The following is a 10,431-nucleotide window of genomic DNA, read 5'->3' as shown; positions in this document are numbered from 1 at the left end:
AGGCGGCCCCCCCTGCCCTGCGCAGGGCAGCCCCGGCGGGGAGCAGCGCGGCCTCGCTCAGCGGGACGCGGGGAGCCGCATCGCCCTCCCGGAGCATGTGAGAGGCAGAGGAGGAGATGGAGCCAGATAGGGAGGTCTCCTCCCTCCTTCCCTCCTCCCTCCTTCGCTCCGCGCACGCTGAGCAGGGCCGTTAGCATGCGGCGGAGGGGGGGGGGGGGGGGAGCAGGAGCAGCCCCTGCTATGGGAGCTGGGGGGTCCGCGCTGCAGCCCTCCTTGGGCAGCACGACGAGGCTGCAGGGTCACCCCGACACGAGAGGGGTGGGGATGCTCCACCTGCAGCAAGAGCTGTGGAGGGGATGGGGGCTTGAGGCGCATCATTGTGTTGGTGGGGTATTGTGGGGAGAGCCGGTTTCGGGGGAGGGAAAGGAATGCTCTGCATGGATCTTTCAGGCAATAGCAGAGAGATGCAGACCCTGGGCGGCACCCCTGTGTAACCCCTATCTCAGTCTCTCCCTTCAGCCCCCTCATCCACTGGGGTGAGCCCAGGGTGGGCACCGAGCTCCCATGGGGACTTGGGGACGCTGTGGCACACGTGGGCACCAGGTGCCCGCATTTCTGATGGGAAAGCTGTGGGTGCAAGGCTGTGCCAGCCGGAGTGTCACACACACAATTAATTACTGCAGCCCCAGAGCCACAAATGTGCTAAATATGCTGTCGGTGTAGCGCGTGGATAATAGCAACCCTTTGCAAAGCGTTTCTTTCTCTCCTTTCTCTCTCTCTCTCTTTTTTTTTACCCAGCTCAAGAGACAACAATTGCAGAGAGCACACAGCAGCTCCGCCGCTTGATTAAGTCAGCAGTGAAGACAAAATGTGCCTACACAGCTTAAGGAGGATCTGAATGTGTGCTAGGTACAAATTAGAAAATGGATGTGATTTAATCACAACAAATCTAAACAACCCTGCCACAGAAACCCTGCCATCCAGGAGGTCTTTTTCTTAAATGTGGATATGATGGGTGTACAGTCCTGACAAAGGAACAATGTGTTTGAGGATGAATTGTTAAAGCAAGAACAGAGAAAAGGCTGGGAGAAAGGCCGATGTATACCAGATATGTTATCAGCTGTAGAAAGAACCATTTTCTTCTGTCATACTTACTTGCAAATTACTTTGCAGCTCTGAATGCTGTGGGGTCTGGATGCTGTAGCAGAGGCAGGGCTGCTGCTGCCAGGGCTGGGAATGGGCACAAAACCTTGGAGGTCTTTCAGCAATCCCCATGGCCACTTCTCCCAGCTCTTATCAGCACGCCGTTAATCTTTGGCATCACAACAGCAGTTGGCACCTCCAGTTCCAAGTGCAAGGTGCGTGTCTTTGACCTTGTTTTCTGTGTAGCAGCGTGGTGCAGAGTGCAGGCGGAGGTGTAAAGGCCCTGGTTCTGAGGGTGTAGCTCTGCCCTCAGTGTGGTGGGGAGATGCTGTGGGAGAAGAGAAGGACTTTGTGGAAATGGACTGTTGGTCTTACTGATAGGTTTCAACATCACTGGTATGAATTAGCTCGCAGTATGTAAATTCCAGCCAGATGCTTCTCTGCCTGTCCCAGGAATGCCCAGTTTAGTGCTGTACTGCTCATGAATTTATCCTTCTCCCCGCATAAGGACCTGCTTGGCCACAAACCAAACCAAGCGAACAGTGCCGGTAAACTTTGTCCTTCCACAAACCATTAAAGCAACGTGACCGAGTCGGCAGTTAAAGGAGGAGCCTGGCCCTGGGAGAAGCAGAGTGGCAGTGTGAGATCAGCAGGCAGGTGGTGTCCTGGGAGCTGCAGGGTGCAGGTGATATTGGGAATTGTGGCATGTTGGAGTGTGAGACTCGTGGAAGTCATCTTCACTGGTATCACTGGGTTGAGCTGTAGGTATCTGGGTTGAGCTGGGTTGAGCTGTGGGGGCAATGGAGAGTGTGGGATGCACAAGTTTTCCATCTTCTTTTCCATTTTCACAGAAGTCACCTCAACACGTTATTTCCGTGCTGCAGCTCTCTTCCTGACCTCTCCAGGATCTGGCTGATCCTGATCTCGAGATGAAAGATTGCCACTTGACGGGCTGTGAACACCGGCCGTGAGATTAGGCTCTGAATTATTAATCCAATCAATGACTGCCTCCTTTCATCATGGAGGAGGCACAAAGGAAAGCTATGGGGGCCCTGGAAGGGAGGGAGAAAGGAGAAAGGGAGAGAAGTAACCGGTGCAGATTGGTGTCCCTTGGGTGGAAGCACTTCCATGCCTGTTAGGTTCTGGAGGCAGGGACAGCAGCACCATATGATTGCCTATTTGAGGCATTCTGGGGAAACTGATGTCTCTCAGCTCCTTTCCCTGTTGCATTCAGGAGGAACGTACCATGGCCCCATCCTAGTGAAGGATCAGGGGAAAGGGAAAACTCCCCAGTTCTGAGCCCCGTGTAGGAAATGAAGCCAACTGGAAACAAGAAAATAAAACAGCATTTTTACTCCAATTTTCGAGAGGTTAAAAAAAGCTATTGTGCTAATAGAGCTATTCTTTCTGGGAAGATAATGCAAAGCATTGCTTCGGTGCTGGCCAAAATGTCTGAGAAACATTTTTCCCCCATTTTCATTAACATTCAGATCAACATTACAAGTGAGATAAGAAAAGAAATGTACAGTTACAATTCTGTAGCGCTTTGTGATCACAACCAGATTCTGTAATCCCTACTCAGGGGGTTTTAAGAGTTCAATTTAGCTTGTTTCAGAGCATAGCATTGAGCTCAGCCAATGCTGCTCTCCCATACAACCCTCATCTGCGCCCTGGTCACACAAGAGACCTGCGGCAGGACAGGCTGCACAGCCAAGCAAAACCTCCCTGGTGTATCAACTGCCCTGGATGGGGACCAAGCCAAACCTCTTTTTTTTTTTTTTCCCCTTACAGCCATGTATTAAGACTCTTCTCTTATTTTGAATCTGACATTTGCTTTAAGCATCAGAGAAAAATGATAGCGGTTCAACTGCAGCCCGAGCAGTGAGTACACAGCGTGGTGACTGAGAAACACCACGAGTCATTGCTGTTGCCAGGTATTCCTAGAGAAAATATTTAGGATGTGGTCCAGGACAGGATTTGTAATTCTGCCCTGCCACTGCCGCTGAAAGCTGCATGTGGGCACATGGCTTGTGTGCCACTGTCCCTGCCAGCAACCTGTGGGCTCTGACCTCAATGGGGCTCTGACCCACAGACAGGACTGTGAGCAGAAGCATTCCTCCTCCTTCTCCTGTGCTTCAAACCATCTGACCTCAAGGTGCTTGTGGCAGGCATAGGAATGATCCCTCGGGTTCAGAGTGGCTGTCCCACACTCATGTTTAGGCTCAAGGTGAAATATCTGGCTGAGAGTGACATTTAAAGTTGAGCAACCCTGTTATATGGATTTAATGAAGGAACTGTTAATTTCAATGCCAGGCTGTGCACAGATAAATCAGAGAATCATTAAGGTTGGAAATGATCATCAAGTCCAACATCACCACCATGCCCACTGAACTGAAGTTACAGAGGTACAGAAATGGACAGGAGTCAAGTGGGCTTCTGGGAGCAGCCCCAGCTGCTGACAGCTTCTGCTGTCATTCCTCAGTGTTACATCTCAAGATGGAAGAGCAGCGGATGGCAAGAGGATGCTCCCTCAGCAAAAGTGGTCCCTCGCTGTGACACAGAGCTCTGCCTCCATTTCCAGGCTGCTGTGAGATTAGAGAAACATTTGCTATCGTGATGTTCCCTAAAGCAATCTGTGAAGGACAGCCTGGGGAGGCATTTGGGTTTGATGTGAATTTAGGTTGCACTTTGCTGAAGTGTTTCATTCTAACCACGCTGATTAGGCTTCCCGCAGCGAACACTGCATTGAAGGCAGGTCTGGCCAGAAGGTCCCTCAAGCATCATCTGCCCCACAGTTTGGAGAACCCACCCCTCTCTGGATAGTTCAGTCGCACTGGGTGCTACAGCATGTGCAGTCTTCATTTCAGAAGGCTACAGCTGAAGAGAGATTGTAGGGATAACATTGAAGTAGAGTAACGCGATGGCCAAGCCATAGACCAACCCTTGGAAAAGAGAAAGGAGCTCCAAGAAGCTGGGGGTGCCCAAGAGGTGCCCCTTCCTGGGACCTTCAGTGCCTCTCCCTGCTCTGCTCCGGTGCCTTCATGTGGGGGGAATACAAATTGGGCAGCACTGAGCATATGGAGGGGGAAGAATGCTCAGCTGTGAATTTCGGGATGGGTATTATACAAACCCAGCCACCAGCACATCACCTTTTCAAAGGTTTCAAATCCGCTACAAATTGCCTCTGAATGACAATGAGAATTTCTCGCCCTTCACAAAGCCACCCATATTAGCATCTTTATTGGAATAAACTAGCTAATTTCTCCAGTTGGAGGGCTGGTCTGGAGAATCCCTAATTCCAATTAGATGGATATTCATCAAGCCGCCTGATGCAGGCGGGGAGGCAGGGAGGGGCTCACCACCTGCCAAACCCAGATCAGAGACAAAGAGAAGGGGACGGAGCCTCCGTCCCCAGGGCCAGCAGCAAAGCTGGACATTGCGGGGTCCTTTTAATCCTCAATTTGTTCTTTGTGGCACTTGGTAATTCCCAGGTGCAGGGTGGGGAGGCTGAACCCAGCCTGGCAGGAATAATGATAAATCTGTGTGCCTTGCTATTGCTAAGGTGCCTTTGATGACAAATATACCTTCTACTAAGGCAGGCTGAGTGCAGCTGGGCTGAAGCACACATGGACCAGAGGGAGGTACAGTCTGTCTGTCCGTCCATCCATCCCGAACAACCGTGCAGCAGCTTGTAATGAGTTTCACTGTCAGCATTTGTCTTGTAAAATGGGCAGCGGGATTTTTCCAAGCCAAGGCTTGTTGCCTTGCACTTGGCTGCACTGCAGAGGTGAAATTTCTTTTGCTGCCATTGATAAATTTCACACAGAGAAATGAAAAGAAAAAAAAAAAAGATAGAACTTGAAGTCCACAATACAAATATCCTCATACTAAAATCCGATGATCTTGCAGGTAAATGGAGTTAATCTTTCATTATGAACCAAAAACATGAAGAGGGCTTTTCTTAGACTTTAGCTTCCTGCAGCAAGGTTTTTTAGATGTCAGGGGAAAATTTTTTGCTCAGAGTGTTGTGGATGCCCCGTCCCTGGAGGTGCTCAAGGCCAGGTTGGATGGGGCTCTGGGCAGCCTGAGCTGGTGGGGGCAAGCAGTCCATGGCAGGGGGTTGGAGCTGGATAGGCTTTAAGGTCCCTTCCAATCCAAGCCATTCTATGGATCTTACGAGTATATGATTTATTTGGCCATTCCTAGTGCAGCACTGGCTTGGCCCATGGCTGGGCAGTCAAGATCTGGCCAGGAATGGCACAGATCACATGGAGTGACTGACAGCAGGAGGGTATTTTCCCTTTGTTTTTGAGTTCTTGGATTTAAGCTCTGAGACGTGGTTTTCCATGGGCAGTGAAGCCTTCAAGTGGTGGCAGATCCTTTTGCAGCAAGCCCACACTGGGTGGATTTCTCCGTTCTTCCCAATTGATAAACACTGTCCCCAGTCTCCCCATGCTGTTTGTCGCACATCCCGTGCAAAAAGTCCCAACACTGATCTCCCCTCACCTCCTCGGAGGGTTAATGGAAACAGGAGATGCCGGTAAACAAGGCTGGGCTGCGGAGGGGAGTGGGTCAAAGGACAAAAATGAGGACAAGTCTGCACATAGCCTTGTGGCTGCCACCTGCCCCAGCCCCGGGATGGAAATTGCTGCCTGACTCTCTTCCTCCCATTAAAGTATCTCCCTTCATCAAGACTGTGCCTATTTGGGCTAAAAAAAAAATGATGAATTCCATTTTTTTAGAGGGTTTATTCTCCCGCAAAAAAGAGGCTTATCAAACTCCCATGAAAGCAAATCGTCTCCTTCTGTATTTTTGCAGGCTGTTTTCTGAGGCACAAGGGATTCTGCTGAAGAGGGGATCTGACCCAACATGTGAAGAGCAGTGTGCAGTTACTGACCGTCACCTGGAGCACCAGGCTGCTGCCCTGCCTGATGTGACCTGCAGGACACAGACATGCAATGGTGCAGAATGACAGAGCTGCTTGCTTTGTCACCGTGATTGAGCCTTGCTATGGATTTATTTATGGTGGAAAAATTACATTTGAGAATTGCTTCACCAACCTCTGACAGGCAGCCGCTGCTGGGGTGGGAACCATGAAGGGTCCGTAGGTTTCCCTTTCCCTCGCAGGTGCTGTGATCCCAAACATCTTTCATCAGTGCCCTGGTGATGGGATTAGCGTGTATTAAGAGTTTCTCTTCTCATCTCTCCCAGGGAGGATCAAATGCAGTGAAATATCCCATTTTGCTGGTTGCTTTTTGAAAAATGCGTGGTATGTGTTCATGTTAGGAATGTAAGGTCAAAGGAGCAGGAGCACAGGACACGGGGCTGCATAAACCCTTTTAGGACATTGGGTTCGGTCCACGCATTGTAGTCCTGTTTGCAAAACTGTTCTAAAAGTAGCGTGTTTGTTTACCCTCAGCACATGTGCTACAAAGGCTCCTCCTGAATCACCAGTGTTTTCTGGGAAGAAACGTGGAAGGAAAGCTGTGGGTTTCATGATCCCTTGTCCCTTAGCCAAAGACCAGCCCCTGTACCAACGCTGCAGGAGCACCATGTCCTGCACCTGTGAGCATTCTCCTCTCTGGGCAAGTTTCCACTCTACCCAAGGAACACAGAACTGTTAATGAGGTTTATCCCATTGCTTTACATTGGCTAGTTAGGTCTGGAGAATGTGGCTTTGAGTTTGAAAGTTGTTTTGGCAGAAATCAGCACTGAGCAGAGACCAACACTGTAGGTTGCATTAAGGGATGAGTAAGAGGGGATGCTGAGGAAATTGCATCCAGCTGAAATAAGGTATTGGAGCAGGTGAGTTTAAAAACCAAAAGTCATTTAGGCTGCATGAATATATGAAGCACATGGACACCGAAGCAGGTGGGCACTTCGGCAGTGACCACCAAGTCAGCCAGGTCACTCACCTGCCATATGGTTTGAAGCAGGTCCCACACTGAACGGTGCAAATAGCAAGGCCACAAGCCCTCTCAGGAAACAGATTGACAAAGACAGGGGTTATTTAACAAGTTTTGGGGAGAAATTAGTGATAGTGCTACTTGTTTGCAGCAGCAGACCGCTAAAAGACAAGCTACTTGTTCTTTTTCAAAGGCCTTGGGGAAAAAAAGGGCCATCATTTCCAGGCAGGAATTCTTCTGAGGAGAATATTTTTTGTGCCTGACTGAGAAGAGATGAAAAGGTCAAAGAAAATTAAATTCACATGCTCAGAACATTTTGGGGCAGGTGTTTTTCCTAAGCCAGATTTCAGGCTTGGGAGGGCATACCCAGGATTTATGCCCCTCCTAACATTTCACCTGTTGCACAAGCACTAGAGGGCAAAGGATTTCACAGCCCTGGCAGCCTGGCTTCTCTGGACCCAACTCAATAACTTTGCTTCAAGCTCATTGCAATTTGTACAGCTCAAAAGAAGGCTCAGATGAGCACTCTGGTCTGGCTGCTCATCACTACATTTCACTTGGCATGTAGGCTACGGATGAGGAATGCACAGAATTTCCTTTTCCACCCCGTCAGATCCTCTGTCTTGAGCCTGGCCCAGCCCCAAGAGCACAACGGATGCAGCTGGAGAAGGGCAGGTCCAATCTTGCTGCTCAGCTCCAGTGACACTTAACCTCCTCTGCTGCTGAGCTGCTTGCAGCTGGCAGTGGATGCTAATGAGCATCAGCCTACTGAAATGGCTCATCAGGGAAGGAAGGGGAGTTGATTTCTTTGACTGGAGAAGGCAATAGAAGCTGGAGCTTTTGTGGGAGAAGATGATGCTCAATCTCAGTGAAGGTGGTCTTTGGTTGTGCAGCTCGGTTTTCCTATTGCTGTTGATCTGTTTGATAAGGTAACAGGACTATGGGTCTCCCTTTTGGCTGCTAAATTTGCTGTCAGCAGTTTTGCCCCACTGTAAAGCTGACTGCAGCTAACTGTAATTTCTTAGTACGTGGGAATCAATAGGGAGCTCTGAGCTATCAAATAATGAGGTCAGTTAATCCCTGGTGTTGCTCTAGGGAAGGTGTTGGGGAAGAAGAATGGCAGCCTTTTGGGGCAGGCTGTCTTCTTGGTGACACCTATGTTGTCTGTGGGACAACAGGGCTTTCCCACAGGTCTGTTAGCTTGGCCTTGGTTGCGAAGGGAGCTGTAAACATAGGATCAAATTCTGTCTTATCTCATCCCTAAAACTGATTTTTCTTGGCCTGGAATGGAACGCTCACTGGCTTTTTTCCTAAAGCAGCTGTACAGCAACGATGGGATTGAATGAGTCCTTTCCCTTGAGCTTAAGCACAACTTGTGGATGGGTAGGAAACTGCTATTGCATCTCTGATGCAATAATAACAATAATTCTCACTGTTTCTGAAGATACCCGCATTTAATTGCTATCAGTGATGGCTTTACTGGTTGAAGCATCTTTATCACACTAGGAAAACAAGTTTTGCTCCAGGGACACTCCTAAGAAATGAAGAAGAGGATTTTATTTATATGTTAGTTTTGGCGGAATAATCCCAACAAGCAACGCGTAAGTTGCTGCAAGTCAGATTCAAAAGGCATTAGAAAATATTTCTCTTCATCCCCAGACCATAGCTTTCCTTTAAGGGAAGGACAGTGTCTTAAAGATAGATTGCAATTGCATTTGTTAATTAGTCTTTATTTTATTTATATATTTAATTTCATTGACGTGGTTAAAGGCTGTATAGGCTGAGAGAATTAGCATCATTTTTCCCCTACTTACTTCTTTGCCTGAGATTTTCTGGGACTGTTGAACTTTCTCTTCTGATTTTTGCAAGGTCTTCCTTTGCAGGGTAGAAGCAGGTTTGCCTGATAATGTTTATTAACGTAATCAAAATATTAACAAAGACCTTCTTTAAACAAAGTGCTGGCTAGGCACTGGAGCGAAATATCTGCTAGCAAATCTTGTAAGTCTAAACTAGAGAGGAACCTTGCTCAATCGTTCAGCTTTGTGTTCTAATGGTACTGTGATTTTACAATTCAGTATCCATATAGAACTCAATTGTCACTTGATTTTTTTGCAGCATCAAAGAGAAATAAAAACTCATTTGCTGAGAGTTCTCAGGCTTCTCTCTCCAGCAGCAAAGCATCTAACCTTAGTTCTTGTACGTATTGCTCTCTTTGGCCTCCTTGCCGATTATTTTGGGTTGGATTTAGTTTAACCCAAAGCAATCATCAGGTCACTGTGACTCTGGAAACAATTTTTTTTTTTTTTTTTTTAATAGCTATTTTGCTCTTGTCTCCTTTCGTCCTTCCCTTCTTGCTGTAAAGCAAAAGGCTTCAGTTGTCTTTTCTCCAGAGAGATCAACAGCAGCGTGTGGAACAAGTGCTGTGCTAATGAAATCCTGTCCTCGCTTAATCTGAACAGGGACTTTGGCTAAATTCTGCTTGCACAGTGACCCCCCAGCACAGAATGCCCAGAGGATGGCTCAGCCTGTGGGGGTGGTCCTGGTTTCAGGAATGAGCCTAAGGATTTCACCCGTGTGCTGGGATCCCGGTGCTGATCCCATCCACAGCTCCTGCTGCTTTGGGGACAGGGCAGGAGGGGAAAAAAGCAGTGATGGAGAGGAAGGGTCCTGCTGCATAGTAGAGCATCCTGCTCTGCACGCCTTCTCTCTTCAGGTAAGGGCAGAGCCTACCTTGCTAGTGCATAGCGTGGAAAATTCCCTCCTAGCCTCTGAAGCATAGTGCAGTGATGCAGGATGTACAAAATGGACAGCATTTGAAGTGTTTCCTTATAGGATAATCAGAGGAAGTCATTGTATTAAATATCCATTTGTGTCATTAGCCTTTTATTTGGTGCTTTGTCCAGACATCCTGTTTGCTTCCCCTTTGAAGTAATGAATGTTTCCTGTGCGCCGGGTCCCATCCGAAGCTCCCGTGCAAAGGTACCGAGCTGAGGTCAGTTGTGTCCTCAGCGCATCTCTGGGTTCACCTTGTGTGAGGAGTTCTGGGGTAAATCTAGAGCTCACCTGTTGCCCTCAAACTGCCCTCCTTGTGCTGTGAGGACAAAGAGTCGGAGTTGTCACTTCCTGGCATTTGAGATCTCACGCTATTCTGGTTGGACACTACAGCAACGTTGGCGTGTCACGCTGAGTGCTTCTGAGGTCTGGTCTGGCACTCGGGGCACGCGGAGCAAATGCTGAACTGTAATTCCATATGTTAGGAGGCAGCAGGTGGGAAGAGCTGTGGCCTCTCTGCCTTTCAACCTAGAAGTTGACAAGCTACTCTGCATCCCTCTCCCTTCCTCCTTCTTGTTCCCATACAGGGATCGGTGTCCTGCTACTTGTC

Source organism: Centrocercus urophasianus, unplaced genomic scaffold (genome assembly GCF_019232065.1).
Source record: "Centrocercus urophasianus isolate 14NV4802_14NV808 unplaced genomic scaffold, USGS_Curo_1.0 seq_23, whole genome shotgun sequence".
Lineage (NCBI taxonomy): Eukaryota > Metazoa > Chordata > Aves > Galliformes > Phasianidae > Centrocercus > Centrocercus urophasianus.
The sequence above is the reverse complement of the archived record's forward strand: the minus strand, read 5'-3'. Positions refer to the sequence as shown.